At 30.8% G+C, this 11,763-nt stretch overlaps 1 long non-coding RNA gene across 1 annotated transcript; it reads right to left on the bottom strand.

Annotated features, from left to right (window-relative positions):
- Positions 1–964: 964 nt before the first annotated feature.
- LOC126737729 (uncharacterized) lies at positions 965–3,263 on the bottom strand. Its single transcript, XR_007661091.1, has 4 exons — positions 3,161–3,263; positions 2,857–2,991; positions 2,662–2,786; positions 965–2,605 (listed from the first exon to the last, which is right to left on the bottom strand). It is a non-coding gene; the product is annotated as an uncharacterized LOC126737729 (long non-coding RNA).
- Between the last annotated feature and the right edge of the window lie 8,500 nt (positions 3,264–11,763).

Here is an 11,763-nt window from a genome sequence, read left to right as displayed (position 1 = left end):
GGCTATAATCTACTAAAAACCGTTTTTCTTCAAATGTTACCGTTTTTCCGCAGCGCGCTGTTATTTAAGAAAAACCCCCAAAAATAAGCCGTTCCAATCAACCAGTCATACCCTGGAGACACAGGGAGCCAGCTCATGGTACAATATAGTTGGCGGTCCAGCACCCAATTGACCCAATGTAAAAGCATACGGACGACGTCACTATAGAGTCGCACATGGCCATATGACGTAACCGCGGGGTTTTCGGTATTGTGGCGGCAAATTCGGCCTATATGCGTTACGAGTTAGAGTAGGAAAGCGCGAGTTTGAGAGAAGGATGGAAGGTGTCTGGCAACAATTATAAACGCGTCGTGTTCGTCTCGTGACGTCATGAGTTATTTTATTAATGAGTTATTAATATTATGGGGACAATTTTGAACGTTTTTTGATAAAACTGGGATAAATAAAATGAATATAAATATTAATAAATATATATTTGAAATATACAGAGGGTATTGATATTACGGAACATTTATGAGGATAATAATAGTATGGAAATAGAATTATACGGGGGGTTTTAAGGTTGAGGGCATAAATAAGGAAAATATTATTTATAATAATGGTAATATTAATCTACAGGGTGTTTTAAAGCTTAAGAGCATTAATAAGGAGAATATTATTTATAATAAAAGTTATAATAATCTTCAGGGTGTTTCAAGCTTTTAGTGCTTTCATAAGGAAAATATTATTTATAATTATAGTAATCGTATTATACAGGGTATTTTAAGGTTTAAGGACATTTACAAGAAGGATAATATTTATAATAATAGTAATAGCAGCATAAAGGTCAGAAAAAAGTATAAATATCTGGAAAAAATTACAGTAATAATAGTTTTATTTTAGTTGCGGTTCTTTTAGTGGGGGTTGCTAAATTGGTAATAAATTTATATTAATAGTTTACCAATATAGAAAAAAAAGACATTGATGCGGTTTCAAAAAAAGGTGTATTTTTTGTATTTTTTTACTATGTTACTGATATCACGGCTTTTATAGCTTCTATTCAATAAGTTGATAAATGTTTTTATTAATTTTTTTTTCTTTACATTTTTTAAAATTTTATTAAAATTGCCTTTTAAAATAAAAATACAAAAAAAAACAAGGAAAAAAAGGGGTTTGTTTTTCTTATCCTAATACATTGCTTCTTATATGGAACCTGATCTTTCTCTTTAGATTGTGGCACTCGTATGAATCGTGGAATAATTTGTCATGAAGCTTTTTTACTACTTTTTAAGTCGTCTTTAAGCAGAAAAAAGAAATTTTAAATTCGGAGCATATTTTGAAAAAATGGTCATTTTGACCCCGGATTTTGTTCGAAAATCGAAAAATGCAAAGAAATAGGTTTTCTGTTTATTTTAGAGTCAAATTGGTAATAACTTTTTTTAAAGGTATTCTGAAGTAGTACAGGATTAAAAATAAAAAATTGAAATTTTTCCATAGGGGTCCTGATAATTCGATATTTATGTTTACTAGTTTTTTCCAATTTTCTCCGATTCTATAATAGCTAGAACCTATTCATTTCGACAGACAGATTTCTCGTAATATTCCTGAGAACTTTTGTTTGAAGCAAAAGGTTCTCAGACTTACAGTTAATTTAGAAAACAATAAAAATCATTTTTTCGAAATTTTTCGTGGGTATATCCCTTTCGATTTTCGACCAAAAAAAAATGTTTTTTTTAATGAGTTTTTTTACTAGGAATTGTTAGTTTAAGGCTTACTTTAAAATTTGCTAACAATCATTTTAGAAAAAAAAAATTGTACGGTGGGAAAAAGGAAGTTTTCTTTTATTTTTCCCACATTTTTACTTATATCTCGGCTTCTACAGCTTCGATTCAATTCGTTTATGGTTTCTTTTATTTCTTATTCTTCTCCTGTCAACTCTTTTGATATTTTATTACTATTGGCTCTCAAAAATGAAACTAAAAAATCAAAAAAATCCACGAAAAAACCCGGTTTTCTTATCCCTAAACATGAATTCTTATGGGACCTAATTTTTCTATTTATATTGTGGCACTAGTATAAATCGTGGAAAAATTTGTCATAAAGCTTTTTTACTACCTTTTAAGTCGTCTTTAAGTAGAAAAAAGAAATTTTGAATTCGGAGCATATTTTGAAAAAATGGTCATTTTGACCCGGATTTTGTTCCAAAATCGAAAATTGCAAAGAAATAGGGTTTCTGTTCATTTTAGAGTCAAATTGGTAATAACCTTTTTTAAAGGTACTCTGAAGTAGTGCAGGATAGAAAAATAAAAAATTTACATTTTTCCATAGGGCTACATGTCAAACCTGTATACAACTGAATTTTGTCATGATTATTTTTTAGGTGCTCATATGAAAAATTTAATTTTAACTTCTGCACTTTTTTCTTTCACATCCTCCAACTTTTTGCAGCAAAATTAATTTCGGGTCTGCTGTTGGTGCAAAGTTGAAATCATGTCCCTTACTGAAATTTGACACCAGCTCACCTTCTACCGAATTGTTGACAGTTTCTCTGTTTGAAGTACCATGCTTCAAAGAAGTGGACGAACTGGTACTGGGTATAGTTTGTACTAAGCAATTCTGTATTTACCTTGAAAAAAATCAAGCTTCGAAATAAATAAAGATAAGTTGGAAGTATAGACTTACCTAGATTTTTGACAATTTCTCCTTGGTTAACCTCTTTGCATGTGGAAAAGTAAAGAGGCCATTAATTGTATTTTTGTCAACAATTACATACCAATGCATGGACTGAAGGTTTTTTATCCATTTGCCTACAAGGAACAACATTTATAGAATACCTCATTTAGGAATTTAAAAAAATTAAAGATTTAGTAAAAATACCTTAGAATTCCTTAGCAGAGATCATTTCACTATTTCCAGGGGCTCTTTAGGAAATTTAAAGATATGACAGGTCCGTTTTTCGCTATGATGCTTTCAATCTGGTGCAAAACACAGAACCTTTGTTGGTGTAGTCCACTAAAATCACAGAAAACAAAATCAAATACAACAATCAAAACATTATGACATAACCTTAAAATGTATGTATTTTCATAAATTTCAGGATTATTCACTAAAAATTGGTAATTATGAAACCGAATAAAATTTAAAAAAAAAACTTTTGTATGTGTGTAATTGTGATACTTACATTTTATTTTCATATAGAAAAGTATATATAAATAAGCTTAAGAATATCTTCCAACATTTGTTTGGATTTTGGAAACTCCCGTTGCCGGTGGCGTTTATGCTTGTGGGCCGGAAAGTGACATTGAAATGACAAGTGAAAGTGGGCGTCTTCTTCTTTTTTTCTTTGATTTTTATGGCTTAAGCCCGATAGCAACCAACGTGAGTCAGAATTATGCAACAACATGTTAAGGTGGCTTTACATAAAGGAATTAAGCTGTTCATACCAAACAATACCAAAGTTGTCAATTCATTTTTTTAGGCATAATTAACAATTAAATTGTAAATAATGGCTGAGAGTTAAAGGGTACACTTTATATTATTAAAATTAATAATAGACAGAATTTTATAACTTAATTGCCACCGAATAGATGTAACTATTTGGTAGTATAGTACTTTTTTCAATCGGACCAAAGTTTTTTTTAATATTTCCAATGTTGATCTGGTTTACGATTTTATTACCGATTCATTTTAGAACCCTGACATAATTTTGATATATGCAAGTTTTGAGGATATTTTCTACTAAACTAAAATTAAAGAGCGGAGCGTATTGTAACACATCATGGTTCTCTGAAGCATGATACCCAGATATAAGTAAGTAATATTTCCATGAAATTTATTTCTGATTATAATATATAATAAGACCTTCCCTTTTCTCTCTGTATTTACTATAGATTGACGAAAAATAAAGAAAAACACAAAGCACGGTCTCCCAACATGTAATTAAATGGGCTACACGTGTTTCGCTTTAGTAAGAGCATCATCAGTTACAGCATAAGTGTGTGGATGGCTTCTAAAGGCCTGATGATGCTCTAACTAGAGCGAAACATGTGTAGCCCGTTTAATTACATGTTGTGAGACCGTGACTTTGTGTTTTTCTTTGTTTTTCGTCAATTTTGTATGTTGGTCTCTTAGAGAATAATGGATGAGATTTTTGGATTTACTATAGATGTTAATTTTTTCGAAGTACTAAAAAAAGAAAAAGTTGGGTAGAGCACCATGCCGAGGCTAAGGTTTGAACTCAGAGCCTTATGAGGATACGGCAGGTCTCTTCTCCACTGCGTGTTTAGGGCACTCCTTGGATAATTGTGAAGATTTTTTTTTTGTAGTACTGACAAAAATTTTAAAAATTTCTACTGGTCCCCACGGACCAAAGTAGACGCGAAGCGTCTACTTGTTTTTAAGAGTTTTATCTTTATCTTATTTTTTTAAATAGTGTTTCAATTTTTTTAGTTTTATTTGGATTAGAATAACGCTTTAATTTTTATTATGCAATACACAATAAAATAAACGCTTTAAGATTAGGATTTTATATGAGTTAAACACTGAAACATATTCGTATGAAAATGTAAAGACTGTGCTTATTTAAATTTCTAGAATTTGTATACTTGCTTTGGCTATCAGTATTAGCTTGAATTTATTGATCTTTATCGGAAAAACAATGTAGAATAAAACTAAGCAATTTTAGATTCTTTTATGCATTTTTAAAAAGGGCCGCGTTTCGTGATGTTTTAATCAGTTTTGTTGTTTATTTTAGAAACAATTAATTAACAGTCAAACAGGTGAAAGTTTTGTGGACGTTGTTAATAAGAAAAGACTGTATTCGTGACAAAAAAGCGTATTCCTAGAATAAGTATGTTCCAGAAAGGAGCGTGTTTCTAAATTCTACTTTATTTTACTAAAAAAACTATATATACAATTCTACAAAGAATCCAGTTTTTTAAAAAATGGAAAAGATCAAATTCCTAATTTCATTATAGCGTATTTAGTGAGTTATTTAGACAAAGTAAAACAATAAAAGTAGCGGAGTAGCCGATTCAAAAAAATCGGTTTGCCTTCATCAGGAAGCGACTTACGGACCTCAAAACAGCCAGAATCTTTTTAACTCTATATGCAGTGAATAAACCCGTTGGATTCAGAGGAATTATAAAGAGCTCTATCTGACTTGGACTAGAATGAGGGCTAGGACTTAGATGTGGTTTTCGAGATAGCACGAAGCTAAAGATGCCTGTAACAAAATTTTCATAAGCCTTTTCTTTTTTTAGATTTAATTAACAAAACGTTCTTTCAAATTAGGTTGTCATATTCAATAAATAAGTTTTTTCATGCTGTTCAATTTCAATAAAAAATAAGGTTAGTTAGGATATTGAAATAAGCAAACGAGTTCAGAGGTCGATAGATAAAACCTCTCTCTATACTACGAGATTGTATTTTCTAAACTGATTGGTACTGAAATAGCGAAATAATACCAAATAAAATAAATAAATAGTTTCTTTGACAATAAACCACATATTTGTATATCTTATCGGTGTCTGATCGACTTTTGATCTATTTTTAAGCCTGTTTATTTTTGTTCTTTTGTTATTTTTATTTAATTGATATCTATTAAGTTCCTCGAATAATGATAGCATATGAAAGTTAGAAAAAATATTATATTTTTTAAAATTATTAGAAAATCAGAAAAAAGCGAACCGTTTTTAGAGATATTTACTTGTCTTAAATCAAATTTAGTTAGACAGGGATCAATTGTTCACCCGTGTCCTACAACTTACAACAAAGAACAAGGAAAAAAGGCATATATTTTGGGATATTTAAAAGCAACGCCTTCGTCATCATGTAGAAAAGTTGGGAAGAAAATTCATGCGAGAAAAACTGACCGTCAGAGGATCTTGAAGCGATATAAGTATCATCCATACAAATTTTATATAGTTTATCTATATGATACTGTTTAGCCAGTTGTGTTTTTTGAACAATTTATTTGAAAAACTTGTTATCTGGCATTTTCAATTGGCACAATATCGGGAGTGGACATCCAGAAAATCAGTATTTAATATTTGAGTGAACACAACAATAATGCTTTGGACTTCAGGTATCATATTTTATTTTGGCAGATAGTTTATTGGATTTTTGAAGGAGGTCTTACAGCACATAGATAGAAATCTTTGAGGAAGTTTTTCTATAACTACTTGAAAATATTTCATTAGCCAAATATAATGCTGTTTACTTACAGCAAAATGGTCCTAATTCCAGGCTCTTAACGGTATTTCTTGATAATAACTTACCAACGGACCTACTAGATGGCCACCAACTCCAAATCTCTCAATTTTAGATTTTTTTGTGGATCTTTATACGAAATTAAGTACTTATTCCAACGGCAGAACTTCGAGAAGCAATTAATTTAGGCAATTCATTCTTTGAAGAGAATTTACTTTTTAATGCTCTTCAAAGAATTACTAAGATGTGCTAATGTATTTTTTCTATTTTAATAAAGTACTGTTTTTCTGTTATATTGTAATTTTATTCTAAACGATTGAAAAAAGACAAATTCTTCAGTACATAATTCAATACAGTAATAATAAATATACAGGTTGTTGCCATTCAAAAAAATATGAGTTTGGTTTATAACTTAAAAATAGCAAAATATACAACCAAAATTATCGACACCACTATATTCCACGGAAAAAATTTATAATAATGTAACCTTTAAGAATTAGGTAACTATTAACCCCTTTTAAGAATATGTTACCTTTTCGAGAAGTTAAAGGATAACGGAGGTCAAAGGGAGAGACCCAAAATGCAACATATTATAAAATGCCCCGTATGTTAAAAATAAAAGGCTTTTGAAATATGTTTAAAAGCTTAAAAAATAAATAAAAAATAATAAAGCTTAAATTATTCTCAAAATATGACAATTTTAGAGTTAATCCATGTATTACTTTACATAACTACTCTTATATAAGTAGTTTACTTTTTTAATGAAATATTTTTAATAAAAAATAAGAGGCCGCTTCCTTAGTACTTACAAAAATAAAAATCCCTTTTTTTAATGATAGGGATGCTTAAGAGTTGGTGGAAGGCTATTTTACTCTGATTTACCATTAGATTCAAAATTTCCCTTATTTTAACCTTCAAATACAAAGTTTACAAGCATTTTATTTTGAATACACCTGACATTAATTTAAATTGCTACTTAACATCTGCTCGTTCAAAATCTTAGATTCTCAATCGATTCACAGTAGTCGTACGAGACGGTTGTGTCTTCGCTTGTCGGGTCCGCTGGCATTGTATTGTGTTTTTTGTTTTGATCTGTTTTTTGATCTCTCAATCGACTCGTCGCGAAGTTCATGTTTTAACTCTCCGTGTGCTTCCTGTATAAATACCTGTTTACGTGAACTTGACTATCATTACTATTTAACTATTTATATTATTAACCTTTTAACGTCCAGTCATCGACATGCGTGTATATTTTTAAATAAAGAGTTCCGGTTTTCTGTTTTACAAATAACAAATTCTGTAAAAATATGCCCGAGTTTAAGTGTGACTTCTGTAAAAAGACCATCTTGGAGAAGGAAAAATATAAAATTCGCTGTAGTGGGGAATGTCGCCGTAATTTCTGCATGTCCTGTAAGGGAATGGACTATATAATACCTCCACGACAAAGTTTCACAACTGGAAAAATCGCAGATTCCCATAGAAATTATTGATGCTTTGGGATCATGTCTCAAAAATAATAGTGACCTCCTTTTTCCTGTCATCATGATTCCAAATGGAAGTCCCTCTACGAAAAAAAGGATGACATACATGACCTTCTAACTAAAAGTAAGTCTGTTTGGGGTCAAGAATCAATTTTTCATTCGATCAGGGACATGAAGCAAGAAATTTTTAACATCTCATCAATACTCATGGGAAATCACAATGAATCTGTTAAGGTTCAAATTCACGATTCCTCTAAGCAAGATTTTCTTAAGGAAATGGAGAATCTACGCCAGAGTGTCAATCAAATGGCACTTAAAATAGAAAACATAGGCGTAAAAGATAAACCAAAGTGTTACCAAATACATCCCGCCTATAATAAAAAAGTCCATTTCCACCCAGACCGACAAGATCACGGAGGTTTCTACTTTTTCACAATCAAAATCTCCTACACCTCATAAAATCATTGCTAGAGAGTGGTTCCAACATTCCAAAATTCCATCCCACTACAGAGTTAATCAACTTGTTCACTCCATCAAAGAAAAACTTGGAATTGCTGACTTTATCCGATGTTTTCTATTGCCGAAGAATAAGAATAATTCAGACTACACTTTTAAAATTGGTGTTCAAAATAAGGATATTTTTATCCAGCTGAAAAAGCCAAATACTTGGCCAGATGGTACTGTAATTGATGGTCTTGGAGTCCATTGTCACAGTTGGTTGTTCGGCCGATTGGTTCCGATAAAGAGGCGATAGCTGCAAGCAAGTCACTAGGACGGGAGCATGTCACCATCAAGTTTGTGGAGAAGGCCAAGGACGATGATGGGTTACAAATGGACCCGATGATTCCACCAATAGTGCGGCTGTCCAAAAGTTCGGATACTGATAATGGACGTTACTTGCTGGCTAGACTGAGAGACCCATCTTAAAAACCCTGAAGCTCTATCTGGCATACCTCCATGACCAACCCTCGAATGTATGTTTTGAAGGCCACACCAACACCAGTGTCAAATTAATGCTGGCATCTGAGTGTGAAGGTTCGATTTAGGAATTATAAATAAGAATGCCAAATGCGCTTACACCATTGTATATTACTCTCTTCGATGATATCTGGCATATTAGTAGTTATTTAAAAACAGTGTTCTACATAATTGTCGTGCATACGTGTGCAATAGTATTGCATAAATATTTAACAATAATAATAATTCATTGTATAACAAATTAATATACAGTATGATACTTGAAAATAAATAACATATATCACTATTATATTATTGTACCACATCTCCCCCTTTTGAAAGAATGAACTACATTTTTAATGAAATAAAAATGGAGTACTTTCGTACAAAAATAAATATTCATAAGGTATATGCGCTTTTTTACTACATTTTACACTTATATTTTACAATAAAAATAAAATTATTAGAGGTTTAAGGAAAGTGTTAAGAAAAAGATAAGAGGAATAATAAAAAGAAAATAAATAATAAAGAAAGGATAGAAAAGAAAAGTATTTATCGATCGAGTATAGATTTAAATATTTTTTTTTTGTTTAATTTAAAAATGAAACCTAAAATGTTAACCCTGATTTTACTTAAACAAACTTATTACCTAAATAAACTTATTACTTAATTAAAGTACACATGTACTTAAGTTGTTTAATTTAAATAATGTTACATAATTCTTAACTATTTCGAAGCCTAAACAATACGTGTTAAGTTATTAAATTATGAACCTTAATTTTTGCGAAGCTTTGCATTGACTTATGAATACATAATATGTATTATAAAATATTAGGTTACAAGGTTAGTAAATTAAAACTAGTACATGTTTTCTTTTCGGTACAACTGCTATAATTGACATAATTAATTGTTTTTCTTTTAATTTTTCTACGATAAACACTGAAAATGGCTTTTTCACTTTAATCACTTATAAAAATGCTGTAATCTATTTTTATGCACTTTCACTTTAGCGTCACTTTTACTATTACTTAATATACAATTTACACCTTCTACCTCCTCTACTACGAAAGGGCCTTTATACCAAGGGCCAAATTTCGTTCTATTTTCATTATTTAAAAGTACTGAGTCACCGGGTTTTAAATATATTTCTTTAGACTGTTTATCGTATTCTAATTTTCGCTGAACTTTTGCTTTTTGAATAAAATCATTGGCTCGTCTATTTGCAATTTGTAAGCGATATCTGACTTCTTGATAATATGATAATATGCGTCGATATTATATACAGGGTCTATCAAAGTACCATTTAAAATAATAGAAAAATCAACCTTACGTGCAAAAACTAATTCAAATGGCGTATATTCGTGATATACACTGGGAGTTGTGTTATAACAAAAGCTGAAATAGTTTGTCCATTCATCCCAATCGTCTTGCATTTCGTTTATGTACATTCTAAGAAACTCATTTAAGACTCTATGATTTCTTTCGCAACCACCTATAGTTTGACTATGGTAGGCTGTCGAAATAGAATGTTTAATTTTTAGAAGTTCAGAAAGTGATGTAAGTACTTCGTTTTTATACTCAGTGCCCATATCGGTTCTGATTTCCTGCATTGGGCCATAATTAAGAATAAATTCATTAAATATTGCCCTAGCTATAGTTTTAGCTTCTTTATTCGGAATAGGGATAATTTTGACAAATTTAGTTAACTCGCACTGGATTGTTATTGCATACATATTGTTGTTAGGAGTTTTTCTGAATGGTCCAATCGTGTCGATACATGTAATGTCAAATGCTTTTTGTGGTGTAGGTGTTATTACCATTGGCTCTGAATGAGTTATTTTTCTCTTATTAATTTGACACTTTTGACATTTTTTAACGTATTTGTTGACATCGCGGGACATTCCTTTCCATCGGTAATTTGCTCTTAGCTTCTTAAGCAATTTTTTCTGTTCACAGTGACCTCCGGTAAGTGGATTATCATGATATTCCTGTACTAACGCTAACTTGTCATCATTATTTTTAATAATTTTGGGCTCTTCATACAGAAAAATAGTAAGATTTTTTAATTTACTTAAAGCAATATTTTTTAATTCGTTTATTGTGCACAATTTAAATATTTCATCTGTTATTTTTAGCTTTAGTTCCTTAACGTTGCAATCAGCAGCCATTTTTTCCAGCTTAGACAAAACTGTTCCTAAGAATGTTTTGTCATTACTGATTAACATTTTATCCTCGATCATAAAATCTTTATTCTTACCCATAAGTATCCATAGATATTTATGCTAAATTTTAAATTTTACATAAGCTAATTTTAAAACATTACTATTTTCTAAAGTCTCTAGGACTTTTGGTTTAACCGTAAACGGCATGCTAGCATTCTTGCTATTATCTTCTGTTAAGGTAGTATCCTTTTTTGCCATTGCCCGTGTTACTGCAAATACGTTGACTGTTTTGTTATTTATCGCCAAATCGCTTAGTTCGCTAATACAAATTCTCGATAATGCATCTGCTCCTACATTGTCCTTTCCTTTAATATATTCAATTTCAAAATTATATTCTTCTAAATCTAATCGCATCCTGGTAAGTTTTGAAGATGGGTCTTTCATAGAAAAGAGATACACTAAAGGCTTATGGTCAGATTTTACCAAAAATTTATTTCCGTACAAATATGGCCTAAAATACTGAATCGCCCAGTGGATGGCTACTAATTCTTGTTCTATAGTCGCTTTATTAGATTCTCCTTTAGTGAATGATTTTGAAGCGTAAGCTATTGGCAATTCTTGACCATTAAAGTTTTGTGATAATATAGCGCCACAAGCATTTTTTGATGCGTCTGTTGTTAAAATAAATTGTTTATTAAAGTCTGGGTATTGTAAAATTTCGGGTTGCAACAACGAATTTTTAAGATAAATAAAAGCTTGTTTACATTTTTCACTCCATTCGAATTGCGTATTTTTTCTTGTTAACATATTAAGAGGTTTTGCAATTTCTGCGAAGTTTCGAATAAACCTGCGATAATAGTTACAAAATGCTATAAAGCGTTTTACTTCATCAGCATTTCTAGGCTCTGGGTATTTATTAATAATGTCATATTTTGACTCGTCAGGCAAAATTCCATTACTAGTAATCCTGTGAC

Source organism: Anthonomus grandis, chromosome 6 (genome assembly GCF_022605725.1).
Source record: "Anthonomus grandis grandis chromosome 6, icAntGran1.3, whole genome shotgun sequence".
NCBI lineage: Eukaryota > Metazoa > Arthropoda > Insecta > Coleoptera > Curculionidae > Anthonomus > Anthonomus grandis.
The sequence above is the reverse complement of the archived record's forward strand: the minus strand, read 5'-3'. Positions and strand labels throughout refer to the sequence as shown.